Source organism: Gossypium hirsutum, chromosome A01, assembly GCF_007990345.1.
Source record: "Gossypium hirsutum isolate 1008001.06 chromosome A01, Gossypium_hirsutum_v2.1, whole genome shotgun sequence".
In the NCBI taxonomy this organism is placed as follows: domain Eukaryota; kingdom Viridiplantae; phylum Streptophyta; class Magnoliopsida; order Malvales; family Malvaceae; genus Gossypium; species Gossypium hirsutum.
In genome coordinates this window covers 49,921,323-49,934,429 of record NC_053424.1, presented here as the reverse complement: position 1 = coordinate 49,934,429, position 13,107 = coordinate 49,921,323, and positions in this window count along the sequence as shown.

The window sequence follows — 13,107 nt, the reverse complement described above, 5'->3', positions numbered from 1 at the left end:
GCCCTTTTATAAAACATGAAATTTCACCTAATCCATGTTCATTTTTATCCATTAACTTAAAAATGGTCTAATTACCATCTAAGGACCTTCAATTTAAAATTTCGTAGCAATTAGACACCTCTAGCATGTAGTACTCAACTTTTGCACTTTTTTACAATTTAGTCCTTTTTGCTAAATTGAGTGCTCAAACGTCAAAATTTTCGAACGAAATTTTCACGAAACCATTCCATAAAACTATATGCCATAAAAATGTAATAAAAAAAGTTTTATGATACCAAATTTGTGGTCCCAAAACAATTGTTCTGACTAGGCCCAAAATCGGGTTGTTACAGATCTGTTTATTTTGGTAATGCTCTGTAACCCTATTCTGATGACAGAAAACGAGTGAGGGATGTCACAAGAAAGGTGATTGAGTTATTGAAGGATATGCTACGGAGTTATGTTATTGACTTCTGTGGTAGTTGGAAAAACTTTCTGCCACATGCTTAATTTGCTTATAATAATAGCTTTCAGTCCAATATTCAGATGGCACCATATGAGGCTCTTAATGGATGTAAGTGTCGCACTCCATTGTGTTAGACCGAGTTGAGTGAGAGGAGGATTATGGGTCTAGATTTAGTTTCTTAGACTGAGGATAAGATTAGATTGATTTGGGATTGTCTTAAGGCAGCTTCTGACAGACAGATCGAGTTTGTCCTAAGGTATCTCCGTGGAAGAAGGTTCTTTGATTTGGATGTAAGGGCAAGTTGAGCCCTAGGTTAATTCGGCCATATCAAGTTTTGAGACGAGTTGGGTCGGTCACCTATCAATTAGAGTTGCTGTAACACCCCGTACCCGAGACCGTCGCCGAAGTCGAACACGAGGTGTTAACGGACTTAATTCATTACTTAAACAGCTCAAACAATTTATTTTTAAAACTTCGAGAGAAGCTGGCAATCTGCGTCACAGTCACTTAAAAAATCATATCTCGAGTTACAAAACTCAAAATCCAATTCTGTAAATTTTTCCTGAAACTAGACTCATATATCTATCAAATAATTGTTTTACAGAATTTTTTGTTGGGCCAAATGGTGCAGTTTATTAGTTCAAGTCTCCCCTATTTCTGGGTTTGACTGCTCTGACCTCTGTGTATTACGAATCAAATATCTCCCTATACAGAGCTCCAATTACTATGAAGTTTATTATCATAAAACTAGACTCAATAAGGAATCTGTACATGTAAACAATGACTTCTAATTATCTTTATACAATTTTTGGTGAATTTCCAAATTCAGAACAAGGGATCAAGAAATCGCTCTGGCCCTGTTTCACAAAAAATTTAAATATCTCATAAAATATATCTCATTTACCTATTTTGTTTCTTCCATTTGAAAATAGACATAATAATATTTAATTTCATAACTTATTCATCATTTAATTCCATTTCTAATATTTTTAGTGATTTTTCAAATTCATGTCACTGCTACTGTCTGATTCTGTTTTGTGCTAATTTCACTTTTTTCATGATTTCCATGGAATAACTAGCATTTAGGCATACATAACACCAAACATGTCTTTGATTAGCCATTCCAATAGCTAATAATTATCAAGCATTTACATACCAATCATTAGCCATGTCATAAGATCATACACACAAAATGGCAACGATGCTATACATGCCATACTCAAAATGAAACGTCTAGCTATACCAAAATAATCATCGTGATAGTGTGCCCGGACCTCCGACGTACTTTACGATCCCCGATTTAGCTTGAAAAAACTATAAAAAGAAGGAAAATAAAGGGGGTAAGCATTAAGCTTAGTAAGTTTGCATGCAAATAAATAACAACATTCATAAGAATTATCTTACTACTTGGCATGATACTACTTAATGCAACTTCATTAATTGTCATAGACATATTTAAAACTTCTTCACTTACTCACTTACTTAAATACTTACTTACTTAATCAAATTTATTAATACATTTTACTTACCTTTTTCCTTATCAAGAATACATGAACATTATGTACTTACCTTTACTCTTCTAGCATGAACTTGTCTTACATTTTTAGTATAACTCGTCTTACCTTCCCTTACCTTGATATTCTCTTTTAAATTTTCCCGTTGAACCACTTGGAATATTAAGGATACGCGGGTACCTTACCATTTCCATGACTTGTCATGGTCTTACGTGGTATCATTTTGAAACTTACCATTGCCATGTCTTGACATGGTCTTACATGGTATCCTTGCCTTATGAACTCACCAATGCCATGCCTTGGCATGGTCTTACATGGGACCTTTGCCTTATAGTAACTTATCAATGCCATGTCTTGATATGGTCTTACATGATTTCCTTGCCTTAGAAACCTTACCAATTGTCATGCCTTGGCATGGTCTTACACGGTATCCTTAAACCCTAATGTCATGACATTTGTATCCTACACATTCCTAAGGTTCAACCGGGACTTTCTAAAATTTCTTCTTCGTCAATTCATGCTTAAGTCTTCTTTGAATAATTTCATAAAATAAATATACACATGCTGGAAATTAACAAAATTAACATAAAATAATAGAATATTGCATTTATTTACTGCAAACTTACCTCGAAACAAAATACGATCAATTATATCGATTTAGTCCACTATCTTTTTCTTTCCACGGCCTAACTCCGGATTTTGTTCTTCTTGATCTATAATAAAAAAATTAGCTTATTTAATACTCACATTTATTAAAATAGTCCTTGACCCAAACTTTGGAAAAATTACATTTTTGCCCCTAAATTTTCACATAATTGCACTTTTTCCCAAAGGCTCGTCAATTAAACTTCATCCTATTTTCTTATGTTTTATGACATGCTGATCATTTTTCCCTTCTATGACAACATCAAATTCACACTCTAACATGTACTTATGACTATTAGGTATTTTTACCGATTAAGCCCTTTTACTCGTTTTCACTTAAAACCGAGTAGCACAAGTTGTCTAACATAATTTAAAACCTCATATTCTATCATAAAACACCAAAATAGACAAATTTAACCTATGGGTATTTTTCCAAATATGAACCTTAGGTTGAATTATTGCTAGAATAAGCTTAATCAAGTTATCGGGACTCCAAAAACGTAAAGATCATTAAAAACGGGGCTTGGAATCACTTACTATGGAGTTTGAAAGCTTGAAACAAACCCTAGCTATGGAGAACCCCTGAAATTTTGTCCTAATGAAGAAGATGGACAAAAATTGGCTTTTATTTTTGTTTTTAATTCATTTTAATAACTAAATGACCAAAATGCCCTTACTACTAAACTTTCCAAAAATTCCATCCATGTCCAATTTTTGTCCATAGACTTAGAAATTGGTCAAATTGCTATTTAAGACCTCCTCATTAATATTCCAAAGCAATTTCATACTAAAAACTTCTAGAATGCAAGTTTTGCAAATTATTTGATTTAGTCCCTAATCTCAACTTAAGCACTTTATGCATAGAATTGCATCACGAAATTTTCACACAATCATGCAATCATATCATGAACCTCAAAATAATAATAAAATAAATTTTCTACCTCGAATTTGTGGTTTCACAACCACTTTTTTGTTTAGGCCCTATTTCAGGATGTTACATTTCTCCCCCCTTTAGGGATTTTCGTCCCCGAAAATCTTACCTATGAAGAGATTTGGGTACTATTTTCGCATAGCCTCTTCGGGCTCCCATGTAGCCTCGTCTACCCCATGTCTATTCCATAGTACTTTCAGAAGTCAATACTTTTATTCCTTAATTGCTTTACCTCTCAAGCTAGAATCTTTATCGGTTCTTCACCGTAAGTCATGTCTAGCTGAATCTCAACCTCTGTTTGAGAAATCACATGTGACAGATCTGAACGATAATGACGTAGCATAGACACATGAAATACATTATGAATCTTCTTTAACTTAATTGGCAAAGCTAACCGATATGCTAATGGTTCGACTCTCTCAATCACTTCAAACGGTCCAATAAAACGTGGACTTAGTTTGTCTTTCTTGCCAAATCTGAGAACTTTCTTCCACGGGGATACTTTCAAAAACACTTTGGCACCAACTTGATACTCAATCTCTTTTCTCTTCAAATCTGCATACGACTTTTGTCTGTCTGAAGCTGCTTTCAAGCAATCTCTAATGATTTTTACTTTCTCTTCTGTTTCTTTAACTAGATCAACCCCGTAAATCTGATTTTCCTTAAGCTCTGTCCAATACAAAGGTGTGCGACATTTACGTCCATACAAATCTTCATAAGGTTCCATCTTCAAACTCGACTGATAACTATTATTGTAGGCAAACTCTACTAATGGTAAATATTTTTCCCAACTACCTTGAAATTCTAGTACACAGCATCTAATCATATCTTCAAGTACCTGAATAACTCTCTCTGATTGACCGTCGGTTTGAGGATAGAAAGCTGTACTAAAACTCAACTTTGTGCCCAAAGCCTCCTGTAATTTCTTCCAAAACCATGAAGTAAATCTTGGATCTCTGTCTAAATTGATCGATAATGGTACCCCGTGTAGTCTGACTATCTCTGAAATATACAATTCGGCCAACTTGTCAAGTGAATAATCCATACGAACTGGAATAAAATGAGCCGACTTCGTTAACTTATCAATCACAACCCATATTGCATCTTTCTTTCTTGGTGTCAACGGCAATCCTGTCACAAAATCCATAGTAACTCGATCGCATTTCCACTCAGGGACTAACACAGGCTGAAATAAACCTGAAGGTACCTGATGTTCGGCCTTTACCTGCTGACAGATCAAGCATCTAGAAACAAACTCTGAAATGTCCCTTTTCATTCCTACCCACCAGTACATTTTCTTCAAATTATTATACATCTTTGTACTACCTGGATGAATAGATAAAGAACTACTATGTGCTTCCTGTAAGATCTTTCGAATAAGGTTATCATTTTTCGGTACGCATACCCTATCTCGGAACATCAAACAACCGTCAGAACTAATCTGAAAATCTGACTCTATATCCGACCCGCAGTGATCTCTTTTGGCTAACAACTCACTGTCATTTTTCTGAGCTTCACAAATTTCTTCAAGAAACATCAGTTTAGCTCTCAACTCAGCTAAGATAAAACCATCATCTAATAAGGCTAGACTAGTGTTCAAAGCTCTTAATGCAAACAAAGATTTCCTACTCAAAGCAGCAGCAACAACGTTTGCCTTAACTGGGTGATAATCGATCACTAGCTCATAATCTTTAATCAACTCTAACCATCTTATTTGCCTCAAATTCAAATCTTTTTGAGTCATCAAATATTTCAAACTTTTGTGATCAGTGAATATGTGGCACTTCTCACCGTACAAATGATGTCTCCAAATCTTCAACGCAAAAACAATGGCAGCTAGCTCTAAATCATGTGTCGGATAGTTCTTTTCATGTGGCTTTAGCTGTCTAGAGGCATAAGCAATTACCTTCCCCTCCTACATAAGTACACAACCAAGTCCATTCATGGACGCATCACTATAAATCACAAACTCCTTACCTGGTTTTGGTTGTACTAAAACAGGAGCTTTAGTCAACAATGCTTTTAACTTGTCAAAACTCTGTTGACACTTCTCAGTCCATTCAAACTTGACATCCTTTCGCAGCAATCTTGTCAGTGGGGTAGCTATCATGGAAAATCCCTTTACAAATCGTCTATAATATCCGGCAAGACCAAGAAAACTTCTAACTTCTGATACATTTCTAGGAGACTTCCAATCAACAATAGTTGAAATCTTGCTCGGATCAACCTTAATACCTTCACCTGAGACAATATGTCCAAGAAAACCAACTTCTCGTAACCAAAACTCACTTTTGCTGAACTTGGCATACAACTGATTATCTCTCAGAATCTGTAAAACTATTCTCAAATGCTCTGCATGCTCAGTCTCGTCATGAGAATAAATCAAGATGTCATCAATGAACACAACTACAAACTTATCCGAGTACGGTCTGAAAATTCAGTTCATTAAGTCCATGAAAATGGCAGGAGCATTAGTCAAGCCAAATGGCATCACAAGGAACTCATAATGACCATACCTAGTCCGGAAAGCAGTCTTCAGGACATCTGACTCTTTAACTCGCAACTGATAGTATCCGGATCTCAAATCTATCTTAGAGAACATAGTAGCTCCCTTCAATTGATCAAACAGATCATCAATTCTAGGCAATGGATTCTTGTTCTTTACTGTTACCTTGTTAAGTTGCCGATAATCTATGCACAATCTCATCGATCCATCTTTCTTTTTCACAAATAGCACTGGTGCACCCCATGGTGAACTACTGGGTCTTACAAAGCCTTTATCTGTTAATTCCTGCAACTGAGCTTTCAATTCTTTCAATTCCAACGGAGCCATTCTATAAGGAGCAATAGAAATAGGCGTGGTACCTAGAATCAACTCAATACCAAACTCAACTTCTCTAACAGGAGGCAAACCTGGTAGTTCTTCGGGAAACACATCGGGAAACTCACATACCATAGGCACTGATTCAATTTTCAATTCTAGATCTTTAGTGTTCAACACAAAAGCAAGATAAGCTTCATACCCTTTTCTCAAACATTTCTGAGCAGACATAACAGAAATTATGGGAAATGAACTATCTAACTCTTCTGAATTAACCCGAAGAATTTCACCATTTTCACACTTCAACTCAATGAATTTCTTTCCACAATTCACTATCACATCATGTGTAGTCAACCAATCCATACCAAGAATCACATCAAACTCATCAAATGGCAATAGCATGAGATCGGCCGGAAAACAGTAGCCTCTAATCATCAAAGGACAATTTCTACATACTTTATCTACTAATACATGCTTGCCTAATGGATTCGATACTTTAATCACAAATTCTTTAGATTCTATAGGCATACTTATACTAGGCATCAATTTCATGCAAACATATGAATGGGTTGAACTCGAATCAATCAAAGCAATAACTCTAGTATCATGGAGAGAAAATGTACCCATAATCACATTGGGGGAGGATGCCTCTTCGCGAGTACGGATAGCATAAGTCCTCGCAGGTACTCTAACATCTGGCCTCACTGCTGAATCTCTAGATGCACCTCTATTATTTGCCCCAACTCCTAGATTTCTCAGTGGTCTACCTCTGACAGGAGCTTTTCCTGATCTTACATTCGGTATTGCTTCCCTTTTAATCATTTCGGGACACTCCCGAATAAAATGGTCTGGTGCACCACATCGGAAACAACCTGTCACAGTTGCTCGAAACTGACCTGGGTGACGTCGACCACATCGAGGACACTCTGGTCTATCAGGCTGAACACTGCCAACGCTTGCAATCGAAGTGGTCTAAGCTTTCGGACTCATAAATCTTCTGCCTTTGTTTCGGCTAGAATATCCAGCTGAAAAATTAGATCTAGTGGAGAACTCTCTAGGCCTCTTGGATGTAGACTGAAATGACTTGCTCATTAGTCTTTTCTTCGTGTCTTGCATCTTAATTTCAACTTTGCTCTTTCTTTTTAACAGCTCCTCTGCCTTACAGGCTCTCTCAACTAGGATAGCAAACTCTTTTATTTCTAGGACACCAACAAACAATCGAATATCATCATTAAGCCCATTCTCAAATCTTTTGCACATAATAGCCTCTGTAGACACACACTCTCGAGCATAATTGTTGAGTCTAACAAACTCGCGCTCATATTCAATCACTGTCATATTGCCCTGTTTCAACTCTAGAAACTCTTTTCTTTTCTGGTCAACAAACCTCTGACTGATGTACTTTTTACGGAATTCCTCCTGAAAGAAGTCCCAAGTGACTCTCTCTTTCGGTACAACTGATACAAGTGTCTTCCACCAATGGTAGGCCGAATCTCTAAGGAGTGATACAACACATTTCATACATTCCTCAGGTGTGCAGGATAACTCATCAAAGACTCTGATAGTATTCTAGAGCCAAAATTCTGCCTTTTCTGCATCATCATCTTTTGTAGCTCGAAACTCTTCGGCTCCTTGTTTTCTGATTTTATCAACTGGTGGTTTTTCTCTTATAACTGTACCTATGACTGGGGGAGCTACATGGGTGGTCTGATGATCATGAGGGGGTGGAGGTCTAACAGCCAGATTCGTTCGAACGAACTCGACAAACCATTCATTCATAGCTTGGAAGAAGGCTTCTCGACCCCTCCTCCTTGACTAACTGTAACGAGCCTTTCACTACTATTTGGTGGCACCGTCCCTTCTGCGGGAGCGGGCACGTTACTCTGTACATTATCTTCACCAGCTTGTTTGGGATCCATAACTATAAAAGAAAACATTTTAAAATCGTCAGGAGTCGTCACACTATCAACACATAAGTATGGCATGTATAGCTAGACTATTGCTCATACTAAATATTCCGAGAACTGACTAAACCTTCACTCTGATACCAATAAATGTAACACCCCGTACCCGAGACTGTCGCAGGATTCGAACACGAGGTGTTAACGGACTTAATTCATTACTTAAACAGCTCAAACAATTTATTTTTAAAACTTCGAGAGAAGCTGGCAATCTGCGTCACAGTCACTTAAAAAATCATATCTCGAGTTACGAAACTCAAAATCCAATTCTGTAAATTTTTCCTGAAACTAGACTCATATATCTATCAAATAATTGTTTTATAGAATTTTTTGTTGGGCCAAATGGTGCAGTTTATTAGTTAAATTCTCCCCTATTTCTGGGTTTGACTGCTCTGACCTCTGTGTATTACCCTATACAGAGTTCCAATTACTATGAAGTTTATTCATCATAAAACTAGACTCAATAAGGAATCTGTACATGTAAACAATGACTTCTAATTATCTTTGTATAATTTTTGGTGAATTTCCAAATTCAGAACAAGGGATCAAGAAATCGCTCTGGCCCTGTTTCACAAAAAATTTAAATATCTCATAAAATATATCTCATTTACCTATTTTGTTTCTTCCATTTGAAAATAGACATAATAATATTTAATTTCATAACTTATTCATCATTTAATTCCATTTCTACTATTTTTAGTGATTTTTCAAATTCACGTCACTGCTACTGTCTGATTCTGTTTTGTGCTAATTTCACCTTTTTCATGATTTCCATGGAATAACTAACATTTAGGCATACATAACACCAAACATGTCTTTGATTAGCCATTCCAACAGCTAATCATTATCAAGCATTTACATACCAATCATTAGCCATATCATAAGATCATACACACAAAATGGCAACGATGCTATACATGCCATACTCAAAATGAAACGTCTAGCTATACCAAAATAATCATCGTGATAGTGTGCCTGGACCTCCGACGTACTTTAAGATCCCCGATTTAGCTTGACAAAACTATAAAAAGAAGGAAAATAAAGGGGGTAAGCATTAAGCTTAGTAAGTTTGCATGCAAATAAATAACAACATTCATAAGAATTATCTTACTACTTGGCATGATACTACTTAATGCAACTTCATTAATTGTCATAGACATATTTAAAACTTCTTCACTTACTCACTTACTTAAATACTTACTTACTTAATCAAATTTATTAATACATTTTACTTACCTTTTTTATACATGAACATTATGTACTTACCTTTACTCTTCTAGCATGAACTTGTCTTACCTTTTTAGTATAACTCGTCTTACCTTACCTTACCTTGATATTCTCTTTAAATTTTCCCGTTAAACCACTTGGAATATGAAGGATACGCGGGTACCTTACCATTGCCATGACTTGTCATGGTTTTACGTGGTATCCTTTTGAAACTTACCATTGCCATGTCTTGACATGGTCTTACATGGTATCCTTGCCTTATGAACTCACCAATGCCATGCCTTGGCATGGTCTTACATGGGACCTTTGCCTTATAGTAACTTATCAATGCCATGTCTTGACATGGTCTTACATGATTTCCTTGCCTTAGAAACCTTACCAATTGTCATGCCTTGGCATGGTCTTACACGGTATCCTTAAACCCTAATGTCATGACATTTGTATCCTACACATTCCTATGGTTCAACCGGGACTTTCTAAAATTTCTTCTCCGTCAATTCATGCTTAAGTCTTCTTTGAATAATTTCATAAAATAAATATACATATGCTGGAAATTAACAAAATTAACGTAAAATAATAGAATATTGCTTTTATTTACCGCAAACTTACCTCGAAACAAAATACGATCAACTATATCGATTTAGTCCACTATCTTTTTCTTTCCCCGGTCTAACTCCGGATTTTGTTCTTCTTGATCTATAATAAAAAAATTAGCTTATTTAATACTCACATTTATTCAAAACAGTCCTTGACCCAAACTTTGGCAAAATTACATTTTTGCCTCTAAACTTTCACATATTTGCACTTTTTCCCCAAGGCTCGTAAATTAAACTTCATCATATTTTCTTATGTTTTATGACATGCTGATCATTTTTCCCTTCTATGACAACATCAAATTCACACTCTAACATGTACTTATGACTATTAGGTATTTTTACCGATTAAGCCCTTTTACTCGTTTTCACTTAAAACCGAGTAGCACAAGTTGTCTAACATAATTTAAAACCTCATATTCTATCATAAAACACCAAAATACACAAATTTCACCTATGGGTATTTTTCCAAATATGAACCCTAGGTTGAATTATTGCTAGAATAAGCTTAATCAAGTTATCGGGACTCCAAAAACGTAAAGATCATTAAAAACGGGGCTTGGAATCACTTACTATGGAGTTTGAAAGCTTGAAACAAACCCTAGCTATGGAGAACCCTTGAAATTTTGTCCTAATGAAGAAGATGGACAAAAATTGGCTTTTAATTTTGTTTTTAATTCATTTTAATAACTAAATGACCAAAATGCCCTTACTACTAAACTTTCCAAAAATTCCATCCATGTCCAATTTTTGTCCATAGACTTATAAATTGGTCAAATTTCTATTTAAGACCTCCTCATTAATATTCCAAAGCAATTTCATACTAAAAACTTCTAGAATTCAAGTTTTGCAAATTATTCGATTTAGTCCCTAATCTCAACTTAAGCACTTTATGCATAGAATTTCATCATGAAATTTTCACACAATCATGCAATCATATCATGAACCTCAAAATAATAATAAAATAAATTTTCTACCTCAGATTTGTGGTTTCGCAACCACTGTTCCGTTTAGGCCCTATTTCGAGGTGTTACAGTTGCCTCCAAAATTAAACCTTGTACATGATGTTTTTTCACATCTCTATGTTAAGACGGTATCGATCTAAACCATCTCACATTATGTTTGTTGTAGAAATTGAGGTAAGGCCGGATTTGACTTTCAAGGAAGAGCCAGTTTAGATTCTGGATTAAGAGGTGAAAGTCTTGAGAAAAAAGGCTATTCTATTAATTAAGATTCTGTAGCAGAATTATGGTACAGAAGAAGCCACATGGGAACCAGAGGACTCAATTTGAAAACAATACCAACATCTGTTTGAGTCAGGTAAATTTCAAGGCCGAAATTTCTTTTAAGGGGGAAAATTGTAATGCCCAAAAAATTTAGTTTTTGAATTGTTAAAAATTGTCAAATGTGATTAATCTAATTCAGTGGTTAAGGGTTGTGAGTAATGTGTGAAAGGTTCTAGGTCTGAATCCTTGTCGCTTTAAATTTTGTTAATTTTTTCCCAACCCCTGACTTTGGATATTTGAGGTATATATTATTTTCACTCAACTAATGATAGAATGAGTCTGCTAATTTAGTGGTAAGGCTTTAGCTTATCCTTTGGTCTTGTGTTCGAATCCTTGAGCGTGCAAACGGTAATAATTTTTTCTTCTCAATGAGTGTGCCACACATGTTGGAGTAGTTGGATGGAATTCAAATTTTAGAGGAAAGCGGATTAAGTTAGTGTAACTGGTTTAATGGGATCTAGTAGGGAGGTGGTTAGTTTAATTTAAAATTCTTTTTGAAATTATTCCCAAATTTTTTCACATATTCTTCTCCATTTGTCGTCCCATTTCCTCATTCCCTTTATTCACGTTAGTTGTATACTGTCAAAGAAAATTTTTTGGTTTATTCCTTTTTCTAAATTTTTCCATTCTTCTTCTGCTCCTATTTCTATTTCGATAATCGATTCTTTTTTCCACACTATCAAGTGTTGTGCAAGTTGGTAAGTAGTTATTGTTTCAATTTAGTTATGTATCTTTTTCCTTGAATTTTTTAGGTATATTTTATGGGTCAATTATTCAATTAAGAACTGATTGTTTTGTGTTTTCCTTAGGAGAAGACCGTGAGGTGTATGACGCCCCTTCGACGAACTGAAGGGTTCTTTTGGCTATTGTTTCTTTCAAGGGTAAGTGAAATATGCTTTGTTTAGGGGTTGACTAGTTTGGTTAAGGCTTTTTGTTTGCATTTGTGATTGAATTAGTGGCTTAAATTTAGTAAATCAATGCTAAACGGTTGGTTTTAATCGTCGTTCTAGGTACAAGATTTCTCACTATTGAGATTGCTTCAAAAAATAATAAGGCGTGTAACAGAAAACTTGAAAAATAATGAATAGTATGTTGCCAAAAAGTGCACTATCGATACCATATGGTTATGTGCCAGGCCATGTGAGCCATACAACCGTGTGACATACCCTGTGGGCCACACGAGCTGGTCGATTAGGTCATGTGGGTCACATGGACGTGTGTTAGGCTGTGTGTCAGACCATGTGGACCACACGGGCTGTGCCAGTTGGGCTGTTGAGCCACAGGAACGTGTGGACCCATGTTCTGAAAATTTTGCTTAGAGCAATAATGATGTGTGATTCGTATTTAGCCACTTCGTAGGGTCCGTCTTGTAGAACAATGACTCTGAAACATGAAATCTGATATACTTCTACTATATGTAATATGGATATGGTTTGTGACATATATATATGATTTGTCATCAAATAATTCTATTAGCATATTTTGATGTAGAAAACATGCATGACATATGTTCATTTGATATCTGTCAGTATGTACATGTAGAGTGGGTTGGGATAATGATGTGACGGAAGAAGTGTTTGCAGTTTAATAATTTGCCTTATCTAGTAGTTTAAATCACATATCTATTTTGCTGGCTTGGCCACATGTATCTGATCTGGCAGCTTGCTTGCGTTATTCTGAAAAG